The following is a 7,227-nucleotide window of genomic DNA, read 5'->3' on the forward strand; positions in this document are numbered from 1 at the left end:
TTGCGTGTTCATGAGGCGAAGGTCGGCTCGGTGTAGAGGGTCCGGAGGTGGAAGAAATCTGAGGTCGCGAACCTCCTCGAACCATGCATGCAGCGAGAGATTTGTACCGCCGGGCAAGGCGGCGACAGCCAACTTTGGTGTGGGAAGCGGAAGTTGACTAAGGTGAGACATTCTGGGGGATATATCTAGTTGGTCTGAATCGCTGCAGTGCGATGCGGTGGTGTGGCAAAACTTCATAAGCAAGGCATGCTGATATCGACCGAGGGTGGAAGCTGAACTTGAGTTGGGATGTTCCCATGGGGCAACAGAAGTTAAGACATCAACCCGCCGGATAGTGGCGTGGTAGGTCTTGGACAGGGCCTTTCTCTGTCTGAGCCACTAGCAAGCATCGTCGGTGATGACAGTTAGTTTCTTGGACTCTGCACTGCGGGGCGGGTCTCGTCGCGTCGCCTTCGCGGAGGCGGCGCGGAGGCGGCACAAAGTCACGTGCTTGGAAAGCGTTGAGCAAGTGCGTGCCTGGGTACTGGTTTCGCAAGCTGGCAGGAGGTACGGAGTAAAAATCGACAGTTGCTCAAAATCGGCAGGTGGTAAGTGCAGCCTAGAATTGGTGGGTGCCGCCCCGCCCCCCAATGACCGGTGCCTCGACTGACATCACGAGCTACAGAGCTGACTGGGGATGATTGTTTCCGAATTCAACTCGTTAGCAGGGCGCGGTACCATTGGCCCAAGTTGAAAACACCCATCATGTGCGAGAGTATCCTTTGTCCTCGTCCAGCGGCCCATTGTACGTTTATTGCTTTTTCAGGGGCTATCTCTTCAAGGGTCGTGAATCGTGGATTACTCGCGTATCTTGTCAACGGGCATATCGTATGTCCTGGAGGCCAACCTCAAACAAACCATAACATTCAGCAGACCATGATTCCTTGTCATCACACGTTAGCCTGCTTGCGCGCGAATGCCTCTAGGCGGTTCTTCGACCAGGCGGCATCGCGAAGTCTTGCACATGAGGCATGAGAAGTCATTGGTGACTGCAGCATCTGAAGAGAGCTAGCTTGAGGGTGGTTGAATTCCTAGCTAATTCGTAGTTGGAAGGACCGGTTCTGAACCAGTCTCTGGGGGCCGGAAGTCCGGCCCGGAAGTTGGCTTTTGAGTCCTACATTACTCAGACGAACAGCATGAGGATTGCGACAACAATCATCATACAGAGCTTCCATACGGAGGAGATAGTCTGAGGGCTTGGCATTGTGCGCAGCCGTTGTCTGTTGGCCACAATGGGGTGTCACCTGGTTAGCTGTAACCCCGTCTCCCGCCGGTCTTGGTGGTTCCTTTTCGTTCATACTGCCCTATTTGTCTGGGATAAGTTTGGACTTAGTATGCGATCCGATCGCGGGCTGAAGACTTGCTGCATTTAATTTCACAGCATACGGAAGACAGCAGCAGCGTGATAATGGCACGTAGCGCGGGCATCCCAAAAGACTTTCTCGGAGGGCCCAGCCCATCTGTCCATGCTGGAAGTTGCAGCCGTCTCCTGAGTGGGACACCCACTCTCAATTTATGGAGCTGTCTTCCGTACGAGACTCTAAGTTATGCAGATACCTGAAGTGTGGTCATTCAGGTGTCTGTGGGTTTGGTTGATTGTGGGCTCCTTACAGAGGACAAGGTGAAAGAGACGCAATTCCAAGATTCAAGTCTTCTCAGCCAGTGAATCACATTCAGTCAACTATCTACAATGAAGGAGAGCAGGTCACGTGGCTATGGAACTCAATGCACACAGCTGCTTGTGAGGTATGGGTCCCTCCGTCGACCTACCCCCTTGGAGGCTTGGTGGTTTGAATGAGTCTTTGTTAAGGGGCACATTGGCATTGTTAGAGCAAGTTATCGCCCCGGAAGTTCTGGTCCAATCCAGCAGAAAGAAAAGCTGATCACTCACCGAAATGGCCATGATAAAGGCGTTGCGAGGGCTGAGATTCCTAACACTCGAGACTCCACCTTGGCCTCGGTTGTATGGGAGGAGCAGGATGCAGAACCTTTGTGTGAAATCGTCACCGTTGCTGAGTAAAGTGAAGTGAAAAACAAAAGGCACATTCCAGATAGGTAAGCATCAAAGAAAAGTCTGCTCAAGAAAGGTCTGGTTAAGAACTGATGCGATAAGAAAGGAAGCTTGACAGTTTACTGAGACTATGATATAGTGTTTTTGCACTTCTGGGCTTCATTTCCTCTCTTACGACTATTTCCTCTCTCTCCTATCATCTGGGACTACTTCTTCATCTCCAACACTAAATCAAAGCTGGGAGTCAATAGCTTCCTCCTCGAGACAAATCATATCTCCCGTGCGTAGGTCTCGTCAACAACACATATTGCGCTAATTCAACGGCCAGTTTCGTGTTAAGTAACCCCTTGCAGCGAAGGCGTCACTACCCCATCTCGTGCCACCCAGGCTCGCAATTCAATGCGCCCAAAGCGGGTTGACCTGGCCATAACTCTCCCCAACATCTCTGGCGCCGCTTTGCGCTGGCAAGACCCTGTCGTGAATCGTCATTTAATTCCGTGTGATCAGCTTTTCGAAATGCAAAGGACGCCGTCGCGCCATTCTGTGCGATGGCCAGCATCATATGCCACCTGGCTGGGGTCAATCTCATATTAAACCTCAGATACGTCAACGACAACCACTTTCTCTAGTCTTTCTTGCCCGCATACAAACTCTGATACCGGCCTGGATTCGCCTTCATCTTCTCGGTCGGCTCCGTCAAGCTAACCAACTCATTGCCCCGAGTGGTCTTCCGCAACAAGTTGGCTAGCAGCACCTATTTACCTGGCATTTTTACCTGAAAGGCACCCACTGGCTACATATTCACTGAAAGATGAAGATCCACTGGAAGAATTGTAGGGCTCGAGATCTCTTTTAGAGAGCGATACGCAGCTCGGTATTTTCCCCCAGAAGGTTCCGATCGCGCTGGATGATATGCTGGGGGTCATCCATTTCTTCTCTCTTTTCCCTGTTCGTCATCAACTGACTGATGTAAGGTATTCGAACAGAACCATCGCCAAGCGTGTTCAACCGCACCGATCACGGCCATCGAAATCACAATCTGAGTCAAGCTTCAGAATAATTCGAAGGCTAATACCATAATTCAAAGTATAGAGAATAGCAAAAAGGAAACTGTCTCCGGTCAGACTCGAACTGACGACCTTCAGCTACCATCACCACACTAAGAATGCCATGAGGCTGATGCTCTACCGACTGAGCTACGAAGACCTTGTCGTTGATAATTGCTAGAAGATATGGGTAGATCACTATTTGAAAGTTTCGAATGTGAGTCAAGGATGGACTTGATGGGCTTGATGCACTTGATGGGCTGCTTCAGAGCTCTCTCGCGAACCTTGCTGGCTGCCACCTCGCCAGCTGCAGGCACCTTTGTGATGGCATTTCGTGTGTTCACTTCAGCCTCCATTCTCATTCTTGCAACATAGAGACACGGGTTCTGTTCATGTCTCTCGCTAGTTGATCCAGGATGTAGCTTGGCAGCCGGTTGGAACGGCCTCCTCCAGGGGCTCGTTCAGAAGTGCCCCCATCATCCGTCTGGGACCTTGATTGGGTAATATGGGCCAAACTTTCCACAAAACCTGTCCGTGTGCTTCTCCTCAGTTTTCTCATTGGGGCAGCATCGATCCCGCCGCTTTGTCTTGGATGGAATGGGATCGACTCGTGGAGATTTATGCCACAGTTGCGCTTGAGAAGTAAACACGATGAGGGCAAAGACGGCAGCTCTGCAGACAGATTCTGGACATGAAGCCCAACACATTGACGGGTGTCTTGATCCCAAATCAAATGGAGGTGCAGCTTAACCGCCCGCGCTCCTGGGGCTTGGTCCGAAGTCAAAAGTTGAGGATGACGAGCAACAGAGAGCTTCTTGCATCCTACCGTCACTGCTGCTCTTGGAGTTGAAGTCGAGTTGCCCGCAATGCGTCGGCTGGGTCCATTTGTTTTCGGTCGTCTGAACCAAGTTGCGCTGCGCGCTGTACGTTTCTTTTCTGTCTGTAATTGCGGTTCTGGTTCTGAGAGAGATGACGAGACTGATGTCGAGCCATTGAAAACCGGGTTGGTTGAATCGGGTCGGGCTTGGCCTGGCCTGGAGCACGCGGGCTGTGCGAGGGATTCGAACAGCCGACGCGAGGCCTGTGAACTGTTCGTTCTTTACACGTTTGCTCCTGTCCAAGATATTCTCAATTATTTTCGTTCTAACGCCAGCACATTCGTATCTTGTTTGCTTCATCGCCCGGACGCGGGTCGTTTTATTCGTTTGCCACGGGCATGCTTTGAGATCCCTGCTGTATGGCTTTCGTTGGTGGTTCGTTGGTGGTTCCGTCGAATATTCTCTCTCGAATTCAATCTTTTGGACAGGATATTACAGAAGGCGGGCTGCTTGTTCGTGTAGATCTTGGTAACTGGCCGTCTGAACTTCATACTTGTTAAAAACGACTCCCATAATTGCTTTATTCTCTGAAGCTGTTGTTTCTGCTGAGCAGTGAAGTCACTTGGCTCAACTCCTGAATCCTTCGTCCCAAGAGCCATACTTGAAGCATACCAACTAGTGGGGGTGGAGACTCAGATGTTGCAATGAGGCCACCAGCTCTATCACTGAACCGAGGCGGCATCCTTGGGTCTAGCTCTTACTTCCCCGTCCACCTCCGTTCTAGTCTGCTCATGGGCGCTTCAGTCTTCGCTCCGGTACGTAGAAACCACATTCTCAATGTTTAGTTCATTATCTTCCCCCTTTCACTTGCACGCATTATCGCTGTTCTGACCTCCGTCACGGTCGGCATAATTACGTGCCCTGCTCAAATACGCCTCCGTCGCATTGGTACTGCCGTCCAGGTTTTCATCGAAAGCCTAATTCAGCAACATGTTGGTTCTTGTCATACAGCTCCCATGCAGCGGGCCAGAACATAACTTTCCTCAAGCTAAGTAAAATATGATTGCTGAAATCCAACCTTTCTGTAGCCATGTCCTAGTGGTTGCGGCTTCTAAAACGATTGCTGTTACACAGACTATAGACCGAGCCTCCGGTGACGACGCCTCGATCACCGAACGCGTTCTTGGTGAGACAGATCCATGGTGAGAGAACGAAGGGACCATGAATAAGAGACAAACTACAGAATGCTTACAATACCCCAGGAAAACACGCATCCCGTGAATCAATGCGACAGTCCCCTGTGAGCTTGAACGATGATGATTACTAGACTGTTGATGTTTGATGAAAACAGAGTACCCCTCGATGATCGCCAGCACTCCTCGTCCTGGTTTCCCAGCCCGATAGCTCCCTTCTTCTTCCCACGCGCTGGGGCAGACTGAATGTAACGGAACTGGAATACAACATGGATGCAGCGGGAAATGGATCCAGTGCAGCCAAAGCTGTTCCATGACCGACGGTACATGAAAATGTACTGGCCTTCCGCGCGAATAAGGGCGAAACGGCCTAGTTGATCAGTGCAAAGGGGATGACTACCGCCAAGAACGTCGCCCTCTAACGTCCAATTCAAAGGCCCCTCCCCGATCGGCTCGTCGCAAGCACGCATATGAAGCTTCGGGCAGACTTGTTAGGAGACATCTCCCGCATGATGAACCATGATTTACATACAACTTTTAATTCTTCTGGAAGCCTGCTATTGCGTTCCGGTCTCACCGATGCCGTAGATGGGTTTTCCAAGGTCATGGTCAAATTTAACAGCCTGTGGCACCATCTCGTTTGTCTAGCCAGCGATCTGGGGCATGATCCCGCCGCTCAGCATGTACGAACAGCTTGATCCCGTACCATTGAAAAGCTGGAGGCCGATGAAGCAGTGCGCGTTTACCAGACCACGTCGCGGAGATCCAACGCAAAATTCGTGGCGGAAAGTACGTGGCGTATGCCGCTGCTCAGGTCGGGTGACGAATAGCGGCGGCGGCAAGCCTGCTGATGAACACAGCGGAGCGGAGTTTGTATGAATATGCTTTAACTTCATGCTGGTCTTGCTCGGGGAGCAGGGTGACTTCGAGATGTTGCAGATAGGACGAGGGTAGTTCCAAGCAAGATTGACTGATAGGGTGCCATGTGACGAAGTATCATCATCCGGCTGCTGAATATTGACCATCCGCTGGTACTAAACTGTCATGCGTACTCGTATCATGGAATCGGCAGAGAACAGCGCTCCCGGATCTTATCACCTTAGGGAGAAAGCCACCGACAAATTCCATGTTCTCTGCTGGTCAGCCACGCATACATCTTCCTTTCAGCGTCTAGGTAAAGTGGAAAAGTTCAATACTCCAAATCAGGCAGAAAACCGGACCCCAGTTAAGGTCCAATCCCCGATAAGGGATAGAAGAAAACAGACAACGTCTAAGGTTGCAGCTAACCTCACGGTTCAGAACATGAGCAGAGTCCTCAGACTGGTGACAACAGCAGTTATCGTTCGATGTATCTACTTTCAAGGGCTCTCAAGGACTTAGTTCATTACAATTCGTTGCAACCCGTACATTCCCGGCGAACTTGTCTTCTTCGGTAAATATCGCTCTGTTGGTTACATCTGTAAACTGACATCTCCTGAAGACAGCAGCCGGATTAATGAAGCCAGCTTTGAAGCAGATTGCCCGGAGATTCGCCTGAGGAATACCTGTAAGATATCAAACTCTGTAGCCAAGCACTGCTCTGATGAATGTGGCTTGTCGCCCCGGTCTGTGGGGTGTGGCCACGAAAGACTGGTACTCAGAAACTCCTCGCCAACTGCGAAAGTGGTAAAATGTCTGGGAACAGGTGAAGAAGAGGTTCCCCGTCCACAAAAGAGACTTCAATCAGAGCACAAACACCTGAATCTACAAATTTGGGCGGAGACCCAGTGAAACGATGATGACTTTCGTCCGCAGAACCTTCATGCGACATCAATGTCATCGAACAGTCCAAGGAGCTTATACGCATACTTTTTGATCGCCTCCTCAGTTCGAAGTAAAAGACTTGCAATGAGGGGCAAAGCCTGTATGCGATGGTCGGTAGAAGCCTGCTTTGAGGAAACATCACGGCTGGGTCCTGAGGTTCAAACGATATCTTTGAATGCATCATCGAATTCTGCCTGCCCTCTTGTCAGAACCCGCGTGGGGACAAGCATGTCTCCAGCTGAGAGGAGTCATGAAGAGACTCATCGAGTATGTCAAAAGATTGGAGGCCGGTTCTCACTCGGCCTTCCCATTTTACG

At 50.7% G+C, this 7,227-nt stretch overlaps 1 non-coding gene across 1 annotated transcript; it reads right to left on the bottom strand.

The window, feature by feature from the left end:
* Positions 1-3,161: 3,161 nt before the first annotated feature.
* Positions 3,162-3,256, bottom strand: COL26b_011061. Its single transcript has one exon. It is a non-coding gene; the product is annotated as a tRNA-Met (tRNA).
* Between the last annotated feature and the right edge of the window lie 3,971 nt (positions 3,257-7,227).

This window comes from Colletotrichum chrysophilum (assembly GCF_026319265.1).
Source record: "Colletotrichum chrysophilum strain AFK26 chromosome Unknown scaffold_128, whole genome shotgun sequence".
Taxonomy (NCBI): Eukaryota; Fungi; Ascomycota; class Sordariomycetes; order Glomerellales; family Glomerellaceae; genus Colletotrichum; species Colletotrichum chrysophilum.